Here is a 23,817-nt window from a genome sequence, read left to right on the forward strand (position 1 = left end):
CTAAATTTCCCTTCAAATCTACCATCCAGAGTATTAGTTTCAACCAGAACCTGCAACTCGAGAATTTTTTTGTGCACCTTATCCTGTTCTACCAGCTCTTTTGCAAGTTCAATATCTGATTCCTCAACACCAGCAATTTTAACTACATATTTAGCACATAGATAAGTATTGCAAATGAGACCACCCAGAACCGAATTATCAACTTTCTTGTATATCTGTTTTAATGGACCAATCTTAGTATCATACTTACTAGCAACAATTGCATCAAATGGCTTGCTGGGATTCAAGACGGTTTGCACATGATAACTTTTACCCTGCATGCATAGTTCTGCATATGAGGGAAGATATTTCACAATACGTTATGTGGAACCATGAGGCTGCCATGAGCCAAATGCATCATTAACATATACATCAGCTAGGGCAGAGAGCTGAATCTGTTATACTTCTCTTCTTTGTCTTTCTCCCCTACAAACCACTGAGTAGATGGCAGGTAGATTCTACCAATCTTCAGCCAGTTGATGGAGCTGTCAATATACAGAATTCCATTTTTCTCCGTTGTACTGAAGCGGGAAACTGTAATTTTGATGGACAGAGGCGGCTTCACATGGCGGAGTAAAGGTCCTTCGTCATAACTTTGATTTACAGAGGACCAGTGAAGGCATTGTCGCGTGGGTGCATGACCTTCATCCTTCTGTATAGGGCAACTTATCATACCAAAGCCTAGAACTCGGAAGCTTGATCCCAGTTTTCCCCCTCCTTCCTTCTTTTTCCATTTGATTCATCATCTTCTTCTCTGCATTATCTGCCCTTCTGGCTTGATCATCATCTTTAATTCCATCCACTTTATGATGGTGAGGAGCATGAATAACATAAGCTAGACCTCTAAAGGCATCCTTCACTGGATCAACAGGCCGTTGCATGTCATCATTCACTGTAACCTGGGTTTCAAGAGACAGTGGATTAGGACACAAATTCGTTGCATTCTGTGGGAGAATGTTTGGCATTGAATTAATTTCATCATGACTTGTTTCTTTTACTGTCTTCTTCCCAGCTGTTTGATCTAAATTGGGCAAAAACTGAGTAGTTGGGAAAACATTCATCATTGCTTCATTTGCAGATGTTAGAGCAATTCCAGCAGCTACATGGATTTTTATTCCTGTAGCACTTTGAGTAGTTTAAAAAATTCCTCCAAAGGATCCCGTTTCAGAAGCTATGTGAGTATTGCCAACATCTTCATGTGTCCTTGGCATGCATTTTCCAACATGATGCATACCAAAATGTCGTTCAACATGATGGCCTTCAGGTATTTTGGACATCTCCATTTTGCGAGAACTAGTGACACCTTCTTTCTTTTTGAGAAGATTCACATTGGCATTCTTTGATGCATGTTTGCGATAGCTATCTATTCCATGACCCTCTACAGCAGCAACTGTTGTAGGAATTTCCAGTTCATCTAAACAAGTTTTGTCGTTGGGGCTTAAGTGACAACCCGATGATTTGGATGCAAATATACAAGCTGAGAATCATAATGCGAATCAGATTTCCATTCAGGAACCTTCAATGTGGCAATATCATCCACTTTTTGAATATGCACACCTATCAATACTTCACTTTCATCTTGAGATTTGGTATCTGATTTCCTCACTCTCTCTTTCCATTGCTTCAATGCATCACTATTACTGTGCAAAGGATTTGCATTCATTCTTTCTAATGATTGCAATTCTTCTTTAACAGATGAAGAGGACAACTTAACCTCATCTCTCTCAAATGAGACAGGATCAGCATCAACAACATTCTTGTAAGTTTGGCCATGAGCAAAGTCCTTGACATCAATTGCTCTAAATTTCGCTTCAAATCTACCATCCAGAGTATTAGTTTCAACCAGAACCTGCAACTCGAGAATTTTCGTGTGCATCTTATTCTGTTTTAACTTTTACCAGCTCTTTTGCAAGTTCAATATCTAATTCCTCAACACAAGCAATTTTAACTACATATTTAGCACATAGATAAGTATTGTAAATGAGACCTTGCAGAACCGAATTATCAACTTTCTTGTATATCTGTTTCAATGGACCAACCCTAGTATCATACTCATCAACAACAATTGCAATAAATGGCATGCTGGGACTCAAGACAGACTGCATATGATAAAGCTTGCCCTGCATGCATAGTCTTGCATATGAGGGAAGGTATTTCACAATATGGTATGTGGAAACATGAGGCTGCCATGAGCCAAATGCATCATTAACATATACATCAGCTAGGGCAGAGAGCTGAATCTGTTAAGCTTCTCTCCTGTCTTTCTCCCCTGCAAACAACAGAGTATTTTGCACGTAGATTCTACTAATCTTCAGACTCTTAAGGTCATGGATCAGCCAGTTGATAGAGGTGCCAATATCCATAATTCCATTTTTCTCGTTTGTACTGAAGCAGGAAACTGCAATTTTGATGGGCAGAGAGGGCTGCACATGGCAGAGTAAACGTTCTAATTCATAACATTGATTTACAGAGGATCAGTGAAGGCAATGTCGCGTGGGTGCACGACCTTCATCCTTCTGTATAAGGCAACTTATCATTCCAAAGCCTACAACTCAGAAGCTTGATCCCAATTTTTCCTCCTTTCTTTTCGCCTTTGATTCAGCATCTTCTTCATCTGCATTATCTGCCTTGCTGTCTTGATTATCATCTTTAATTCCATCCACTTTATGATGATGAGAAACATGAATAACATCAGCTAGATCTCTAGAGGCATCCTTCACTGGATCAACAAAATGTTACACGTCATCATTCACTGTAACCTGCTTTTCAACAGCCATGTGATTAGGACACAAATTCATTGCATTCTGTGGGAGAATGTTTGGCATTGAATTAATTTCATCATGACTTGTTCCTTGTACTGTCTTCTTCCCAGCCATCTGATCTAAATTGGGCACAGACTGAGTAGTTGGGAAAACATCCATCGTTGCTTTATTTGCAGACGTTATAGCAATTCCAGCAGGTACATGGATTTTTCTTCCTGTAGCACTTTCAGTAGTTTCAAATATTCCTCCAAGGGAGCCCGTTTCAGAAGCTATGTGAGTATTGCCAACATCTTCATGTGTCCTTGGGATGCATTTATCAACATGATGCATACCAAAATGTCCTTCAAAGTGATGGCCTTCAGGTATCTTGGACATCTCCATTTTGCTAGAACTAGTGGCGCCTTTGAGTTCGTCCTTTTTAAGAAAATTCACACTGGCATGTCTGGGATAGCTATCTATTTCCCGACCCTTTATAGCAGTAACTGTTGTAGGAATTTCCAGCTCATCTAAATAAGTTGTCCTTGGGGCTTAAGGAACCCCCATGATTTGTATGCAAATCTACAAGCTGAGAATCATAATGCGAATCAGATTGCCATACAGGAACCTTCAATGTGGCAATATCATCCACTTTTGATTATGAACACCTAGCAGTACTTCACTTTCATCTTGAGATTTGGTATCTGATTTCCTCACTCTCTCTTTCCGTTGTTTCAATGCATCACCATTACTGTGCAAAGGTTTTGCATTCATTCTTTCTAATGATTGCAATTCTGCTTTAACAGATGAAGAGTACAACATAGGATCAGAACTAGGGTTTGTTTCTATTCCATCATAAGGGACTCTCTGTGGCTCAGAATTACTTTCACTAAATGCACCTTCCATAAAATCATGCCTCTATGATCATCTCCACGGATAATATCATTTTGCAGATCCGAAATAACACCATCTACTAAGGCCTGGTTCACTGGATTTAGATTTGCATAGCTTTTACCTGAATTTGGAGTATATTGAGGATCTGGTAGTGTAGGATTAGTATCCACTTGTGAGGCCATATCATCAGATTCAATTGGATGGTGATATCCTCCACATGGATCTTCATTAATAGGTTCCTCTTGTTGTAGCTCTCCATCAGACTCTTGCTTGCCAGCATCCCTATCAAAATCTTCTAAAACTGAATGTTCCTTGTCCTTTTTGACGGAATCATCAGTAGTCTTATCAACCAGATTAGAGCCAAAGTTCAGAAATTCAACATCCAGATTTTCTTGTTGTTTTTCTCCATTTAGTGGCCCTGATCTGTAAATTGCCGTGGATATTTCACTGGACAGTTTGTTACAACAGATCTGCTAATATATTAAAATTCTGAATTTTTACACAATTAAAGTTTTATTAAACTTCTAGATCTGTAAATTTAACTATAATTTGTGCATGCATGCAAATGGAAATTATGCAGAAAAATAGAAAATGACAAAATAAGCTCACACACACACAAGACATGATCTGGGAAAACCTTTTGGGAGAAAACCCTGCTGGAAGGTGAGGCCGCTTTGCTCTCTTTCTTTGTTTTGTAATACCTGTGGCTCGTGGGTTGCTATAGTGCACATATATTCTTTGTGTGCTCTACCTCCTATCTCTCTTGGCTATCTTTGCTCAACTATGGAACAAAATGCCATCGAAAGAATAGAATGCGTCTTCCTCCTAGTGGCTCGATTATAACACAACCCGATAACCTACTAGTGGTTAAGTTTGACTACATCAACTCTTAACTAGAATTACAATATAGACTCTTCTAGAGTCTTTTACATCAAAAACACGTGGCTAGCCCCTTTCCCATGAATAATGGGGGTTGACGTGACATCGTCCTGAATTATAGGTCTGAAAACAGGAAGGTTAACTTCTAAGTGGCATAACTTTTGCATACAGACTTCGATTGACGTGCTTCTTGCGTTGTTGGAAATATCTCTGTGTGTAGAACAACATGAAAAGGTGTTGCGCCAAAGCGCCAAGTTTTACCCCAAAAAAACGTCGTTTGATGCCTCAAAATGCTCCCAGAAGGTTTCAAATCCTGTTTCGCCACACTGGGTCCCATAGCTAAAAACGGCCCCATTAGTTGATTCCTCCATTTTTTCCACTCCGAATACATTGATATGGATGACAAACAATATAATGATCTAATCTGGATCAGGCCCATCCTATGATCCAACAGAAGAGACTGCGAACTGTACCACTTTCACTATCAAGATACTTTCCTTTTCTACATTTAAGGGGTGCACTAGCTGTGGCAACTAAAGTCGGCATTCCATCCATCTTTTAGTTGACGATTAGACAATCCATCACAACCACTATCTTTAGTTCTTTCAAATAATTTTGGTTGATTGTTCACCTTCTCTTTAGGGGGATACGACCATGTCCATGCTTTTGTCTTTGCTTCATCTTTTCTTACACTTTGTCTTTCAGGCTTGGGCTTATGATCAATATCGCTTGATTTGTTTTTCTTATAGCTAGTCCAAAAATCGTTCTGTTTACCTTCTTTCTCATGTGTGCCCTCATTCTTCAATTTAGGTGTTTGATCAGTTTTGAAAGTCACGGTTGTGTGTAAGGAATAAAATATATAAATATAATGTAAAAGATAATGATCATAAATAATAGTTAGTTAAGCTAGTAATTAGGTTGAAGAGGCATGTCTAAATGAGACATGACTCTTCAGGAAGAGACACTTGCTTGGTGTATAAGCAAGCCTCTCGTTCTCATTTGTAAATTCATTATCATTATCATTCTTATTCATATTTAATATAATATTTATATCCTTAATGGATATCTTGATATTCCAAGTCTTTTGGAGTAATTAATTTATAGAAGGAACTTTGTTCGCTTCATTTGGTATCAGAGCAGTTCGGTCCTCTAGGTTGCTTAACCGGTGCACAGAGCTCGTTCTCCGATCCAAGTCTTTGGCTATCGACTCTTCGTCAAATTTATTGCTGTTGCAGTTCAAGCGTTTCGCTAAATATTTGGGGTTTCTTCATCTCGCTACCAGGCCTTTGGCTATATATATATAACAAAAATAATAATAAAGATTATTAATAAAAAAAAGTCATAAAGAAAGAGATTAAAAAAATATAGAAAGAAAAATCAAATTCAGAAAAAGAAAAAAAAAATTAAAACTTTTTACGTGGAGAAGCCGTGGTTTTAAAAACAACCCATGGTATTTTAAAAAGTAAAAAAAAAAAAAAAAAAAAAAAAACAAAAGGAATACGTTTTACTTTTTACATGGAGAACATTTTAACGGAGGTTTTAAAAACAACCCATGGTATTTTAACATCGTGACCGTGTCATATGAAAAGACGTGACCTTTATATTTATTAAGTGGGGTGACATTAAAAAGTTATCAAGGAAGTAATTAAGTATATAAAAAAGGGACCAATTTATTATTAAAAAAAGAAGAAGTGAAACTATTATTATTTTAATATAATAAAGTTATTTTGAAAAGGGGTCTTAATATAAAGAAATACATACATATATAGAGGGCAACAATATAAGGAGTATATTTTTAATAAAAGGGTATTCAAGTTTTTAATAATCCACATTAAGGGAGAATATTGCAAATATATATAAAAAAAAATAAAAAAAATATTCCATACAAAAGTTAAAAGAAGTGAAGAAAAAGAAAGAAATATGGAATCCCTGAGTAAGGAACAAAAACAATCAATTGCAAGAGATATAGAACAATTAATTACAATAATTGAGTGACAGGGTGAGGAGAGAAAGAGAATGGATTCCTTCTTCCATTCTCTACATCCATCATCACTTCCACAGAATGATGTTATCCAGTGTATCGAGAAAGTGCAGCTAAAAGATCAAGAGAATGACAAAATAGCCAAAATTCAACAAAGCAAGGAAGTGTTAGAACACGAACATAAAAATCTTGTGGATATACATTACAAAGAAATAATGGAAAAGGACGAAGAAATTTCTCGTTTCAATGACCACGTCGAAAAATTACTGGCACAAGTGAAGAAGACTAAAGTCTCAAAGAAAGAACTCAAGAAGCATTTATCAGAACAAGAAGAGGAAAATTTACGTTTAAAGAACCGTAATAAAAATTTATTAGAACAAATCAGAGATCTAAAAGATGAAAAACTTAAAATTCAAAACACTGAAAATAAGGTTGATGAATCAAAAACCAAAGAACTTTTACGTCTGAGAAACCATAATCAAAGTCTGCTCAATCAAACCAAGAAACTTAAGGATAAGAAGGCATTAAAAGATAAGTTGGAACAAGTCACTCAAGAAAAAGTATCGAAATCTCCAGTCACAACAGTTCAAGTTGAAAATAAGGGAACGAATACCGATCTAGTGAATATGACAACTCAAGAAGACAAGTCAGTTGAAGAAACGACACACGTAGATGTTGCAGTTCAGAGAATGGACATCCCAAGTGAATGTTCCATAGCCAATTCAACAACATCTTCGCGAGAAGAAAATCTAAAAACTTTATATTGGCATCCGAATCATGAGAATAAACAAATCAACCAAGCTGTGTATTAGGAACATTCAAACCGTAGACAACAAATTAATGTTTCAGAGAATAATGACGTAACATCAATTCCGTCTTATGCTGACAAGTCGTTACAAAATTTTAGTGATCAGAATGCTATATAGAAGATTAATCTGGGATGGTCTGATCCCTTCTCAGTGCGACAATTTTGTTTGTCACTAAGGAGATCATATCAACTTGTATCGACGAGGATGACTATTCCGAGACAGAAAGACTTTCGAAGTTGAAAAAGAGATCAAGCTTTTTTTCATCGACAAGCTTTAGGGACAAAGCTTTTTGAGGAAGGAGGCAATGTAACGAATAAAATATATAAATAATATAAATATAATGTAAAAGATAATAATAATAAATAATAGTTAGTTAAGCTAGTAATTAGGTTGAAGAGGCATGTCTAAATGAGACATGACTCTTCATGAAGAGACACTTGCTTGGTATATAAGCAAGCCTCTCGTTCTCATTTGTAAATTCATTATCATTCTCGTTCTTATTCATATTTAATATAATATTTATATCCTTAATGGATATCTTGATATTCGAAGTCTTTTGGAGTAATTAATTTATAGAAGAAACTTTGTTCGCTTCATTGTGGCAACTATTATATTTTGTTGAGTGGGTTGCCCAACGGTGCCCTGCCCAAAAACTGGAATTAGTAAGCCACCAAAACTACCATAAACAGGTGGTTGTGCCTAATCAAAATCACCAAAAAGAAAATACACATGGTTTTTGGGCATGATTTGGTGATTGAAGGCCATTGAACAAGGAAGGAGCTGATTGTGCAAGGCTTGCCGGCTTGCTTTGCGACAACATTGTTGGTGTTCTACTAGAGAACAAGTTGCTCTCAAAAGTAGGAATGTTTTGGCCAAATTTTGGTGTTGAATATTGATTCATTCCAAATGAATGAGTACTTCTAAGGGGCACACTCTTATCATTATGTTTGGAAGATTGTTCTCATCTATTCTTTGCCTCCATTTTCTTTAATTCCTCAAAATCCCTTCTTTTCCAATATTGCAATCTTTCATGGTTTTCGCTTGTTGCTTTTCCAACTTCCGCCAAGATTCTGTGTATTCCTTATCGAGTATTGTTTCCCATGTTTCCGTCTTTAAACACCCTCTAGGCTGTTAGGAGAGCTAGCTCTGATACCACTGTAATGGTCTAGGTTAATTATGCCCTAGGGTTTTTGACCAGAATTTTCTTCCAACAACAATCACTTTAATCTTTGATGATGAATAACTTCAACTACTCACATAATCAAACGGAACAATGTAGCATAATTTTCAACCAACAATCACAAAACATTGGAATAGATTCATACAAATTCATGTAGTGTCACCATCCGACTAGTAGATTATCGTCTGTTTAAAAACAATTCCAATATCCAAAATATAACCAATTGCATTATATCTAATGGTTTGATACCCTAGTTTCCAGATTTACGATTAGTATTACTGAACTTCACACAATTATTACTCTTGATCAAATTCTAGCTGCAGACATACAAAAACCTTATTGTAATGATGCTGGATATGTTCCGCATGTGCCATATGCTGTTCAGGATCTGTCTGTTGCAAGACCTTGGATCTACTACAGGTTCTGTGCCTTGGATCTGTAATGTTGGCCACAAGAACTCGGGTTTTGTTACAGAACTCTACGAAGTGCTTCACAGAGGAATTCACTTAATTTTAGGAGCTCTGATCTTCTACAGAATGGGTCCATGGATAATTTCAACGTTGAATAACGTCCATGGCATTACCATTTTGTTTCCCTGCGAAAACCCTAGTTTTGTCATCGATTGCCTGAAGAAACCTATGTTGAACCAAAATTGATGTTAAACCCTTGCAGTTGCATGATCTGACCTCCATCTAGCTTAGATTGCTTGTTTTAACCTTTGGGTAAGATGTCTATAGGTTACAAGAAACCTCTCATGGGCTCAAGTAATGAGTATGACAGAGTTAGGCTTCCCCTTTCCCTTATAATTATCTCGTTGACCTCTGGAAGAAGTTCTGACTTTTCTTGTATCAGGGCCACCTTAGAAAATACGCTGATTCAAGATTTCCTCCAATAATCCCGTGCCAGAACAAGAAGATCAAAACAAATGGAAACCCTGTTGCCTACCAAATGGTATTCTTGCACTAGAACAGACTAAAGAGAAGATAAAATTGTGTCAACTAGGGTGGAATCTTTCACCATCGAAATCGACAAGGAGAAAGGGGTCTTAAAACCCTCAGAGCCTCAGGCTCAAAGAAAATAGAGATAATGATCTTATCAATGATGATTGAAATGAATTCAACCCTCTTGTATGTGTAGATTTCATAGAGGGGTCTTTTCTTCTTAATTGATTGAGTGGAATTTACTCCAAACCTCAATTTTGGGTTTTTTTTGCCCAACTGCCCCCAAGCTTAACCAGAAACTGGGTATTTTGGGGTTTTTCCCCTTTATTGAGGACTATAGACTATGGGGATTGATAGGCTATTTCGTCCCTTAGGCAATTAATTTCCCGGGAACATTACAATCTCGCCTCCCCGACATTGCTTGTCCTCAAGCAATGGCAAGTTCCGCTGCTACGCCCTTTGTCTCCCTTCTTCAATGACTTTCAAAATAGTGCCACCGCCTGTAAATAAATATTATTTGACATTGTTCAATGCAACTTCATACAGGGTGGATAAAGGCTTTTAAAAGTCTGAAGGGTATTACCACCTCCAAATAATTTTTGTGCAGAACGATTTTTATCAATGACCTCATCCATTTTGCTTGTATCATGCCAGAAATGTGGCATGAGTGTCATCACAACATTAACACATTTTGTCTTAGCTGAGTCCATTGCTTGCTTAACCTCATCTCTCTCGAATGAGACAGGGTCAACATCAACAACATATTTGTAATACTGACCAAGAGCAAAGTACTTGACATCAATCACTCTAAATTCTGCTTCAAATCTACCATCCAGGGTATCAGTTTCAACCAGAATCTGCAACTCGAGAATTTTTGTGTGCACCTTATTCTGTTTTACAAGCTCTTTTGCAAGTTAAGTATCTGATTCCTCAACATCAGCAATTATAACTACATATTTAGCACATAGATAAGTATTGTAAATGAGACCATGCAGAACTGAATTTTCAACTTTCTTGTATATCTGTTTTAATGGACCAACCTTAGTATCATACTCACCAACAACAATTGCAAGAAATGGCATGCTGAGATTCAAGACAGATTGCACATGATAAAGTTCACCCTGCATGCATAGTCTTGGATATGAGGGAAGGTATTTCACAATATGGTATGTGGAACCATAAGGCTGTGTAAAGTTTTGTAGATGTTCTATGCTAAGAGCAATTTCACTTTTCTCACAGCAATCATACAAGTAGATAAGCAAAATGCAGATAGAACATATAAGCAGATCTTACAGAAGACAAATCAGAAACAAGAAAAATGTATGTGTTTGTTTCGGCAGTCAACAGGATGCTTCAACCAGCAAAGTCTCCTTTGGTCAGCCAGCCCAGCATGTGTCACAACAACCCTCCAACCAGTAGATGAGTCAACCCAAGTCAGTTCTACAAAAGTCAACGCTGTCCTGAAAAGTCAACGCAGGGGCAGCAAGCTAAAAGTCAATGCAGCAGCAAAACGGTCAACCCTTTGACCTCGATTTTTGTGCCAGGTAGTATGGCCTTCAAAAATCGAACCTCCCACAAGTTTTCAGCTTTGTTTGGACCAAGCGTTGACCAAAGTCAATGCTGGTCAAACTTCTGCGAAACCCTAGCAGCAGAAACCCTAGCAGCAGAAAAATCCTCTTCGTCCTTCCCACGTGTGGCTGAAATTTGTCCTCCAGGTAGCTCGTACTTTTTAGGATGAGAGAGGAAGATGTGAGTTATGTTGTGTTCAAATTCTCTCCAACTTTTCCTGTATATATATATCCATCAATGAGGGTGTGTGACACATCTGTTGGGCATGTGAGCCTACATTACAAAACTGGCTGACCTTTGCACATATAATTTATTAAGAATAATAAATTCAAAATATAAGTTCTGCTCATCGGATTAAGACTATTTTTATATGGATTTTACACCTCTCAGAAAGAGGAATCCAACAAAAATATTAGCCTCTTAATCTGAGCATCAGAACATGGAGTTTGGACCTAGTTGTCCAAATTTAACAGGCTGCCATGAGCGAAATGCATCATTAACATATACATCAGCTAGGGCAGAGAGCTGAATCTGTTAAGCTTCTCTCCTTTGTCTTTCTCCGCTGCAAACCGCAGAGTATTTGGCAGGTAGATTCTACTAATCTTCCAACTCTTAAGGTCATGGATCAGCCAGTTGATGGAGGTGTCAAATTGTCAATATCCATAATTCCATTTTTCTCCGTTGTACTGAAGTGGGAAACTGCAGTTTTGATGGACAGAGAGGGCTTCACATGGCGGAGTAAAGGTTCTTCTTCATAACATTGATTTACAGAGGAAAGGCAATGTCGTGTTGGTGCACGACCTTTATCCTTCTGTATAAGGAAACTTATCATACCAAAGCCTACAACTCAGAAGCTTGATCCTAGTTTTTCCTCCTTTCTTTTCACCTTTGATTCATCATCTTCTTCATCTGCATTATCTTCCCTGCTGGCTTGATCATCTTCTTTAATTCCATCCACTTTATGATGATGAGGAGCTTGAATAACATAAAGTAGACCTCTGGAGGCATCCTTCACTCGATCAGCAAGCCGTTGCATGTCATCATTTACTGTAACTTGCTTTTCATAGAGACAGTTGATTAGGACACAAATTCATTGCATTCTGTGGGAGAATGTTTGGCATTGAATTAATTTCATCATGAGTTGTTTTTTGTATTGTCTTCGTCCTAGCCATCTGATCTAAATTGGGCACAGACTGAGTATTTGGGAAAACATCCATCATTGCGTCATTTTCAGATGGTAAACCAATTCCAGCAGCTACATGGATTTTGCTTCCTGTAACACTTTTAGTAGTTTCAAATATTCTTCCAAGGGAGCCCATTTTAGAAGCTATGTGAGTATTGCCAACATCTTCATGTATCGTTGGGATGCACTTTCCCACATGATGCCTACCAAAATGTCCTTCAACACGATGGCCTTCAATATTTTGGACATCTACATTTTGGGAGAACTAGTGACACCTTCGTCCTTTTTAAGAAGATTCTCTTTGGCATTCTTTGATGCATGTCTGGGATAACTATCTATTCCCCGACCCTCTGTAGCAGCAACTGTTGTAGGAATTTCCAGCTCATCTGAACAAGTTTTGTCCATGTGGCTTTAGTAACCCCCATGACTTGGATGCAAATCTACAAGCTGAGAATCATAATGTGAATCAGATCACCATTCAGGAACCTTCAATGTGGCAATATCATCCACTATCTGAATATGAACACCTAGCAGTATTTCACTTTCATCTTGAGATTTGGCATCTGATTTCTTCACTCTGTCTTTCCATTGCTTCAATGCATCACCATTACTGCGGAAAGGGTTTGCATTCATTCTTTAACAAATGAAGAGGACAACTTAGGATCAGAACTAGGATTCGTTTGTAGCCTTCATAAGGAACTGTCGGTGGCTCAAAATTACTTTCACTAAATGCATCTTGCATAAAATCACGCCACTCTTTAATATCATCTCCAAGGATAATATCATTCTGCAGATCCGAAATAACACAATCTGCTAAGACCCGGTTCACTGGATTTAGATTTTCATAACCTGAATTTGGAGTATATTGAGGATCTGGTAGTGTAGGATTAGTATCCACTTGCGAGGCAATATCATCAGATTCAATTGAGTGGTGATGTCCTCCACATGGATCTGCATCAATAATTTCCTCTTCTTGTTGTTCTCCACCAGACTCATGCTTGCCAACATCCCTATCAAAATCTTCTAAAACTGAATGTTCCTTGTCCTTTTTGACAATATCCTCAGTAGTCTTATCATCCAGATTAGAGCCCAAGTTCAGAAATTCAACATCCATATTTTCTTGATGTTTTTCTCCATTCAGTGGCCCATCTTCTGATCCAACAGAAGAGTCACTGCCAACTGTACCACTTTCACTGTCAAGATACTTTCCATTTTCACAATCAAGGGTTGCACTAGCTGTGGCAGCTAAAGTTGTCATTCCATCTTTCAGTTGACGATTGGACAATCCATCACAACCACTATCTTCATTTCTTTCAAATAATTCTAGCTGATCACTTACCTTCTCTTTAGGGGGATACAACCATGTCCATGCTTTGGTATTTGCTTCAACTTTTGTTACACTTTGTCTTTCAGGCTGGGCTTATGATCGGTATCGCTCAATTTGTTTTTCTTGCAGCTAGCCCAAAAATCGTTCTATTTACCTGCTTTCAGCTATTTGTCCTCATTCTTCAATTCAGGTGTGTGATCAGTTTAGAAAGTGACGGTTGTGGCAGCCATTATCTTCTGCTGAGTGGGTTGCCCAACGGTGCCCTGCCCAAAATGCGGAATTGATATGCCACTGAAACCATGATAAACAGGTGGTTATGCCTGATCGAAATTTCCAAAAGAAAATACACCCTGTTTCTGGGCATGATTTGGTGATTGAAGGCCATTGAACTGAGAAGGAGCTGATTGTGCAAGGCTTGCTGGCTTTCTCTGCGACAACATTGTTGGCGTGTGTCTAGACTCTAGAGAACAAGTTGCTTGCAAAAGCAGGGATGTTTTGGCCAAATTTTGTGTTGAAGATTGATTCATTCCAAATGACTGAGTACTTCTAAGGGGTGTGTTCTTATTATAAGGTTCGAAAGTTTGTTCTCGTTTATTATTTGCCTCCAACTTCTTTAATTCCTCAAAAGCCTTTCTGTTCCAATATTGCAATTCTTTCATGGTTTTCACTTGCTGCTTTTCCAACTTACGCCAGGGTTCTGCATACTCCTTACCGAGTATTGTTTCCCATGGTTCCATCTTTAAACACCCTCTTGGCTGGCTTGAGAGCCAGCTATGATACCACTAATGGTCTAGGTTAATTCTAGGGTTTCTTAGGGTACTAGGGTTTCTGACCAGAATTTTCTTCCAACTACAATCACTTTAATATTTGATGATGAATAACTTCAACTACTCAAATAATCAAACAGAACATTGTAGCATAATCTTCAACCAACAATCACAGAAGAATGGAATAAATTCATACAAATTCATCTAGTGTAAGACTTCTGTAGGTTACAGGAAACCTCACATGGCCTCAAGTAATGATTATGACGGAGTTAGGCATTCACTTTCCCTTAAAATTATCTCGTTGACCTTAGGAAGAAGTTCTGATTTTTGTTGGTTCAAGGTCCACCTTAGACACTACATTGATTCAGGGTTTCCTCCAATAAACCTGTGCCAGAATAAGAAAATAAAAGCAAACAGAAACCCTACTGCCTCCCAAATGCTATTCCTGTGCCAGAACAAACTGAAGAAAAAATAAAATTGTGTCAACATTGAATAAGGGTGGAATCTTTCACCGTCGAAATTGACAAGGAGAAAGGGGTCTGAAAACCCTCAAAGCCTCAAGCTCAACGAAAACAGAGAGAATGATCCAATCAATGATGATGGAAAATGAATTAAACCCTCTTGTATTTGTAGACTTCCTAGAGGGGTCGCTTCTTACTTGATTGAGTAAATTTTACTCCAAACCCCAATTTTGGGTTTCATTGCCCAACTGCCCCAAAATCGGCCCATACACTGAGTATTTTGGGGTTTTTCCCCTTTATTGAGGACTGTAACCTACAGGGATTGATAGGCTATTGTGTCCCTTAGGCAATTAATTTTCAGGGAACATTATAGTTTGAGTGATGTGTATATTTTCACTAGGTTCATGATAGAGGAGTTCAACAATCACTATCACCAACATCGAGGTATATAGGGGGCTTGGTGCTCTTGATTATACACACGACATAATTGAATGGAAATGTTGCAATCGCCCAAATCCTGAAATCTTGAAAATTATTAAGTTTGCGAGATTTTGAGTGGGATCTAAAATACTACTTTCTCCATATGAAATCCAATGAGGTTGGAGCCACTCTCAAACATCTTGAAGCAATTAGTGCTTATGTTAAATTTTTTAATAAGAGGCTTCTTTTACTTTAGGAATTTAGCAATACCATTAATTACATAACATTAGTAAGGCTTGGACAAATCCATTTTCTAGCACTTGGAATCCCTTTTAGCACTGCTTAATCGCCCATTACTGCACTCCAAAATCTTTAGGAGCTTGAAACCTGTGAAAGAAATGCATGAGAATAAGGCAAAAAATTGATTTAGAAGTTGTGGTCCGCTTTTTTGCTGAACATGTTTTCGTGTTGCAGGACATGATCAGGGCTCGTGTTTTGTGAACAAAAGACATGCCAAACATGTGTTCGATATGTGTCATGCTTGAGTTGTGTTCAACACATTAAATACTATTAGAATATTCCTATTTAGTATCCTATTCCTATTTTGTATTTAATACTCATCTATTCTGTTATCTTTATTCTTTTAAGCAGTTTCTTAGATGAAACTGATTGTTTCCATATTCTACATAGAAACTTGATGTTTCTATTATTGTAAATTCATTGTATTATTATTGAGCTTCTGCTTGCTCAAAATCAATTAATTCATTCGACATTCTTTTATGGTATCAGAGGGAGGTTAAGAGATTTCTTGAACAGTTATTCTCTCTGCATCCTAATCTCTTGAGTTCTTTCTTTCATTCATTTCTAAGGTCGAGCCCTCTGTAAGCCAGGTAGCCTTCACTGAGTCTTAGCCTCGGCTTTGCTCACTGTGATAAAAGCTTACAGTCGTCTATCTCGATACAGAAATGGATTCTTCTCCTGCATTATCATTTTTCTGAGGAATTAAAAGTTGAAGAAACTCTTGGATCTGGTTTAGAACAAAATTCCCTTGCTGGTATACCGATTCTGTTTGGATAATCGCTACAGCACTTTGTGGCGGTGACCGTCTCGTGGGCGCGGGATTCGTTCTCTGGCTGGCTGACTCCGCCATATTTGTTTTTACTGTTGAACTGCATCTCCCTCACATTTCCAACGCAACATCACCAGTTTGCATCACAACCCGGAACCCCAGGAGCTGGATCGTAGTGTTATGAGCAGCAGTCTATTTGTCGTTTGAAGCCTTGTGTCGCTGGGTTGGGGGGGCTGTTTGCCTCTCAGTGACGTGCTCCAGACACTGGTCTCATTGTGGCCCTCGTATTTTCTATTGGTCAATCGTAGCAGAAACGTCAAAATTTGAGACGACGACATTCTCCGACAGTTGGTAGCAGAGACGTGAAAATTTGAGACGACGGCATTCTCCGACAGTGGAACCACAAAACGACGGCAGCGTGGGTTTATCAAAACGACGGCTCACGTGACGACATTCTCCGACCGAAAGACTCGAACTTCCACCGAGTATTTTCGTTGATATGACAGCAAATACAATCGTGGACGGCTCACGTGGTTTCACTTTTTCAGTCTACGTATTTTTTTTTTTTCCCTTCAAATCAGCTTTAATTTTATGAGGATGCATGCGACCTCTTGTCATGGTTTTGGTCTGGTGCACTGATGCAGATCTGAGGCATGGTGTTGATTGACATTTGCACATATTCTTTCCTAGAACAGAATGTGGAGAATTCGAGCCTGAGACAACGTTTTTGTGAAAAATTCAGGACTGTCTAAACTTTTATCTAGCAAAGACCTGAGTTAATTTTGTGCATTGTTCAAGCCTATTTCTTTCAAGGCAGAATTTGTTAAGGTTCTGTGTCAGTCTCATACAGTCATCTTGATATTTTCTTGGAATTTATTTGCGGCTCCTTCGTTTGAAAAGGCATCACCTGAAAGAAGGGTACAGCTACAGCAGTGGAACCTGCTCTATTGCTACCTTTTCTAGACTGTGGAGATATATTTTTGCTGGGTATATTTAAAAAAAAAAAACCCTGTCTAGCAGAACAAAGTCTGTTTTGATTTGCACCAGGATAAGCAGGCAGCTACATTTTTTTTGTGTCAGACTTCTGTATTGTCTTTGGGAAAATGGCCACACTCACCAATCTGATGTTAGAAGGAAATCAACGCTTTAATGGCAGCAACTATAACATTTGGAAACAAAGAATGTTGACCATTTTTGAATACAGGCGTCTTGATCAGCTCATTTTGGGCAAAGAGCTTCGTCCCGGTATAGCTGGTACCGATCAAGATAAATTTGATGATCGAAATCGAGAGGCTGTTATGCTTCTCAAGCTCTCTGTCGCTGATGATCAGTTACCACAGATTCCTTCTGGCAAGACGGCTGCCGAAATCTGGCAACAGTTGAAAGAACTGCACGAGACATCTGACAAAAGCAGAGTCTTTTTTCTCAAAAATCAGTTGTTCTCCATCATGATGGACGAACATGTCTTTACAGGAACATCTCAACAAAATTAAAGACATTCGAGATCAGCTCAAAGCCATTGGTCGGACCATGGAGGAAGAAGATATGGTAGTCATTACTTTGAAAAGTCTACCGAAATCTTATGAACACTTCATAGAAACACTCAACATTACCACCACAAATGTTGATATGAAGTTTCCAGAGTTATGTACCAAACTTCTGCAGCAGGATTGGTGGAAACAACAGTTTGGTAATGGTGCTTCATCAGTGTCCTCGGAAAATGCATTTGCTGCAAAATATCAGTCCTCTCAGTCCTTTCAACAGAAAGGCTCTTCTCAGCCTTTTGATCCTGCTAGGAAGAAAAGTGTGCAATGTAATTACTGTCACAGGTTCGGTCACATGAAGAAAGATTGCCGACAGAGGATTGCTTCTGAACAGAAGAAACAGGGAGGGCCACATCAGACAACAAATGTTGCAGAACATTCCGAGTAGACAGATTCTGCCTTTTACGCCTTTATGGCTAAAAGGTCTTCAGATCATGTTCCTTCCTCTGCATGGTACATTGATTCTGGTGCATCACGCCATTTCTCTCACAGGCGTGACTGGTTTATTGACTTCTCACCTTTCAGTGATTCCGTGGTATTTGGCGGAGGTGAAAAGTTCACAGTAGCTGGCAGAGGTACAGTTCAAATTCAGTCTGGTGGGCGCACACTCATATTTCTGAATGTATACTATGTTCCTGGTATGGAAATTAATCTGCTATCTGTCAGCCAGATTATGAGGAATTCTCCTCAGCTTGATGTTGTGTTTAGTGCACACAAGTGCTCCATTATTGACAGGGAGACTAGTCTAACAGTTGCTGTTGGCCTAGAGGACCATGGTCTATACAGGCTACTTGACACCGGTGACTCTCCCGAAGTGGCTCTAGCAGCACGTGTCTCTCCCATCAGCACTCTATGGCATCAGCGATATGGGCATCTAAATATGCAGTATCTCTCTCAGCTCTCTCGGGAGGGACTTGTGTCAGGATTACCTGATATTCAGACTCAGCAGTTGGGGGTATGCAGCGCCTGTCAAGCGGGAAAGCAACATCGGTCTTCATTCAAAGATGGAGAATCTTGGCGCGCATCTAAGGTACTTCAGTTACTTCATGCTGATATTTGTGGTCCTATGAATACAACTTCTATCACTGCTTGCAAATATTTTTTACTTATTGTAGATGATTTCAGTAGAAAGATGTGGGTGTATTTTCTAAAAAATAAATCTGATGCTCTTAGTACCTTTCAGAAGTTTAAAACCTTAGTTGAAAAAGAATCTGGTTGTAACATCATGACCCTTAGGACCGACAATGGGGGGGAATTTTGTTCCTCAGCTTTTGCCAACTTCTGTGATATTCATGGCATCAAACGTCAATTAACCACACCTTACACTCCTCAGCAGAACAGTGTTGTCGAGCGTCGCAACCGCACGGTTGTTGAAATGGCTCGTTCCATGTTACAACACAGGAGTGTTCCAAACAAATTCTGGGCTAAAGCAATATTTACTGCTGTTTATCTTCTTAATCGATCACCTACTCAGGCTGTTAAAGGGAAGACTCCTGAAGAGGTTTGGTCTGGCCGTAAGCCTAAGATCAGTCACCTCAAAGTATTTGGCTCAGTTGCATATGTTTGGATTCCACCTGCTAAGCGCTCTAAGTTGGATTCCAAAAGCCAGAAACTCATGATGACAGGTTATAGTGATCATCACAAGGCCTATAGGCTGATAGATATAGCCACCGGTCGTCTTAGCTTCAGTTGGGATGTAGTATTTGATGAAGACAGAGGATTTTTTCAGTCTTCTTCTTTTAAGCAGTGTTCTGAGGATTAGCCTCACAATGTTCTTCTTCCGGTCGGTCCACCTGATGGGAGGGATGATGTAGCATCAGTATTTGATAATACTCTATCTGAGCTTCCTCCAGAAAATAACCCTCCTCTTGCTGCTCCTATTGAGTCTTCTTCATCTCCTCCTGATATTGGTTCCTCTACTCTTCGGCCTAAATGGTGGGCTAAAACCATTGGTGATCTCCGGGATGATGAGCTTCTTGAAGGTAGAACTTCTAGACATAAGAACAAAGAACAGTCTACAGTCAATTTTACTCTTATGGCTAACCTTCACAGTAGTTTTGAGCCTCAAACCTATTCAGAGGCTAAGGGTACATCTGAGTGGGAACATGCTATGGAAGCCGAATTTCAGAGTCTTCAGAAGAATCACACATGGACACTTTCTGATCTTCCTGCAGAAAAAAAGCCCATAAGCTGCAAATGGGTGTATAAAGTGAAATACAAAGCTGATGGCACCCTAGACAAGTATAAAGCTCGTCTTGTGGCTCGAGGGTTCTCACAGAAGGAAGGCATCGACTATGAAGAGACTTTTGCTCCTACAGCCAAGATGAGTACCATAAGGCTTGTCCTTGCCCTAGCAGCGCAGTTCAATTGGAAAGTTCATCAGATGGATGTAAAGAGTGCTTTCCTAAATGGTGATCTCCAAGAAGAAGTCTACATGACGCAGCCTCCAGGATTCAAGGTTGCTGGTCAAGAACAGAAAGTGTGTCGATTAGCTAAAGAAATCTATGGATTGAAGCAAGCTCCTCGAGCTTGGTATATGAAAATTGATCAGTATCTGACAGCTCAGGGTTTTCAGCGGAGTCCATCTGATGCAAACCTGTATATCAAGCATACTGGTGATGATATCTTGCTTGTGGTTGTATACGTGGATGATCTTATCATTACTGGCAGCTCTGCACATTTGATCCATGGGATCAAACAAGATTTATGCAGAACTTTTGAGATGACAGACTTGGGACTTCTTCATTACTGTCTGGGGGTTGAAGTTTGGCAGACTGAAAATCACATCTTTCTCTCTCAGTCCAAGTCTGCCAAAAATCTTGTGGACAGATTCAGAATGCAGGATTGCAAACTGGCCACGACTCCTATGGAACCAGGGCTCAAACTTTCATCTCAGTCATCCTCTCCTCCTGTGGATGAAACTTTATTCAGGCAACTAGTGGGCAGTCTCATCTATCTTACTGCCACCAGACCTGACATCAGTTTTGCAGTAAGCTATATCTCCCGCTTTATGTCAGCACCTAAAGCTGATCATTGGATAGCAGCAAAGCGTGTGCTACGATATGTGCGTGGTACATCTGATTATGGCCTCCTATATACTCGCAGTTCCAATCCTATACTCAGTGGTTACACTGATTCTGACTGGGCCGGTTCGGTTGATGACCGTAAATCTACAGCTGGGTATGTGTTTAGTCTAGGATCAGGTGCTGTTACTTGGACTAGTAAGAAGCAACAGGCAGTGGCTCTCTCCTCAACAGAAGCAGAGTATCGGGGAGCAGTTAAGGCATCCTGTGAGGCAGTTTGGCTTCGACGTATGCTTGCAGATATGCATGTTTCCCAGACAGGGCCTACGTCTTTGTTTTGTGATAATCAGGGAGTGCTCAAACTTGCCAAAAATCCAGTCTTTCATGAAAGAACAAAGCATGTGGAAACTCATTGCCACTACATTCGCCAGCTTGTTGAAGACGGCTCAGTTCAGTTGCAATATGTTCCCACAACAGAGCAGCCTGCCGACATCTTCACCAAGCCTCTTGGTCCTGATAAATTTGTAAAATTCAGAGGGTCTATTGGTGTTGTAAATAGATTGAGTATTAAGGGAGGGTATTAGAATATTCCTATTTAGTATCCTATTCCTATTTTGTATTTAATACTCATCTATTCTGTTATCTTTATTCTTTTAAGCAGTTTCTTAGATGAAACTGATTGTTTCCATATTCTACATAGAAACTTGATGTTTCTATTATTGTAAATTCATTGTATTATTATTGAGCTTCTGCTTGCTCAAAATCAATTAATTCATTCGACATTCTTTTAAATACACCAGGGGAGGACATGTCCAATATCTTAGATTAAAAGAGATATTAAGACCATAGGACTCACCACATTGTTTGTGAATAATTAAATATAAAGGGAAATTAAGTGGAGATTTTAAACATTTATTGCACGTTCGAACTCGTAAACTATCACGAGGTTATTCGATTTCCAAGTTAAGGTATGCTAGAGAAAAACAAGTGCATATTAATCCTTAATTCACAAATCACCAAGGAATAGCATACCTTTTCATGATATTTGAGTTGGCATTACCAAAAAAAATGAAATTCAAGGGAATTATTAATAATGATATTCCAATTCATTATTTAATAAGAAGTTGGAATTATGGATTCAGCAAAGAATTCTGCCTTTTTGGTGAAATACACATTTTTGTGCAGAGGAGTATTAGAATGATGTGAGTCATTCAGAAATCAAAACGTTGTTTGCACAAGGGGTGATAAAACTTTTACCCTAATCGAATGTCAAAGTGACACATAACTACAATTGCAATTTACAAATTAGGGGATAAAGATCTTGGGAATATGTTTGCTGATGAATATTAGAAAAAGATGAGGAAATTTCTTGCCGAAAAGATCATAGTCAAAAATTACTTCCATAAATCAATAAGACGAAGGCTATGAAGCAGTGTAATAAAATAAAATAACAAGAGGAGGAAGATCTCGAGAAGGGATTACACGAAGAACCTATCAGAAAAAGATGAAGGAAATTGTGACTTAAAGAAACTTAATTAAAGGTTGCAGAACAAATCAGAAGGTTAAAAGCTGAGAAACTCGAGAATGAAGACTTTAAAAGTAAAGTCAACAAATCAAGAAATGAAGAGCTTTCAAATCTAAGGAATCATAATTAAAACCTACTTAAACAAGTTAGAACAACTTATCAACAAGCATGCACCAAAGTATTTTGGTAACCACATCCAAGTTGTGGAGGAAGGGTCAAATAAGATCTAATCAACATGACAACTCAAAAAGGTGCAAATCCAGTTGAAGTAAGGCCATTTTCGAATATTGGAGTACAAATGATGGAAATTCTAAGTGTACTTACTAATAAAATTTCAGCGATCAACAAAACTCCACCAATGCATGAAGATATAAGGCAAGTAAGGCAAGGAAATGGCACAAGTGTAAGAAAGGAAAGTCATGCTACAAAGACACATTATAAAGCAGGTACCTTAATCAATCAGTGTATCATCATCACCCGTAATGAAAATAATTGATCTATCTTTCGAAGAATATTGCTTCCAGTGCAATGGAATCTCATAAGAACAATTCATTTGGGGAATCATATAAGTGCATTTTTTCACAAAGGATCAAATTAGGATGGTCAAATTCTTTTCTAGTTCGACAATTCTACTCCACACTTGGTATTTTGTATGACTTTGTATGATGAACCATGACAACATCAAGAGAAGAGAATTATGCGAAGACATTACAAAGTAAAGACATAAAGCCCTTTGATAAAATATGCTTTGAGGACAAAGCATTTTCAAAGGGGAAGGCAATGTAATGCACATTAATATATATAAATATAAAATATAAATGCCAATAAATATTAGCAATGATAAATTATTAATGAAGAGACATCTTAATGTAAGGATGTGTCTCTTAGTGAAAAGGCAACTGCCTAGGTATTTATGTGGGCTCTCGTTGTATTCTATTTTATCCAGTCAATTCCCATACATTTTATTCGATATATTATTTGATCCATATGGGATTTATTCCAAATATTTTGGATGTTTTGTTTATGAGCCAAATTAGTTCCTCACTCTCAACCACATCAATCTGGGAATCTCATATGAGGAAACCACTATGACTCTACCCTATATGAAATCTTGATAAAGGCAAGCCACACCTCATGATCCACAAACATCTCTTGAACTTCATGTTGATTTGGGGTAGCATTGGATGTGCTCTAAGCCTCAAATTTTGTAGGGAGGCTTGGGCACATGTATTCCAAAGAACCCAGAAAGCATTTTGGGAAATTCCACCAAGAAGTGATTTTATTAAAATAATTAATATTTTTAATGGGGTCCCTAAGTCAAAACTTAGGAAAATTAAAATATTAATGGGTATAATCTAATCAGGGTTGAAACTTCTAGAAAAAGCCACGGATCAAGCCAAAATGATTCGAGCCTTTGATTATGATTTAATCTAGGCCGTTGGTTGTCCAACAGGAAGATATAAGAAGG

At 38.4% G+C, this 23,817-nt stretch overlaps 1 protein-coding gene and 1 pseudogene across 2 annotated transcripts in view; one reads left to right on the forward strand and one right to left on the reverse strand.

The window, feature by feature from the left end:
* LOC149218277 (ubiquitin interaction motif-containing protein) overlaps positions 1-23,817 on the forward strand; it is a 245,371-nt gene that overhangs the window by 83,307 nt on the left and 138,247 nt on the right. The gene's annotated exons all lie outside the window — the stretch shown is intronic.
* Positions 1,478-3,182, reverse strand: LOC149218278 (uncharacterized; annotated as a pseudogene).

Source organism: Pinus tabuliformis, chromosome Q (assembly GCF_031772625.1).
Source record: "Pinus tabuliformis cultivar Carrire ecotype Pingquan chromosome Q, CPIR1, whole genome shotgun sequence".
Lineage (NCBI taxonomy): Eukaryota > Viridiplantae > Streptophyta > Pinopsida > Pinales > Pinaceae > Pinus > Pinus tabuliformis.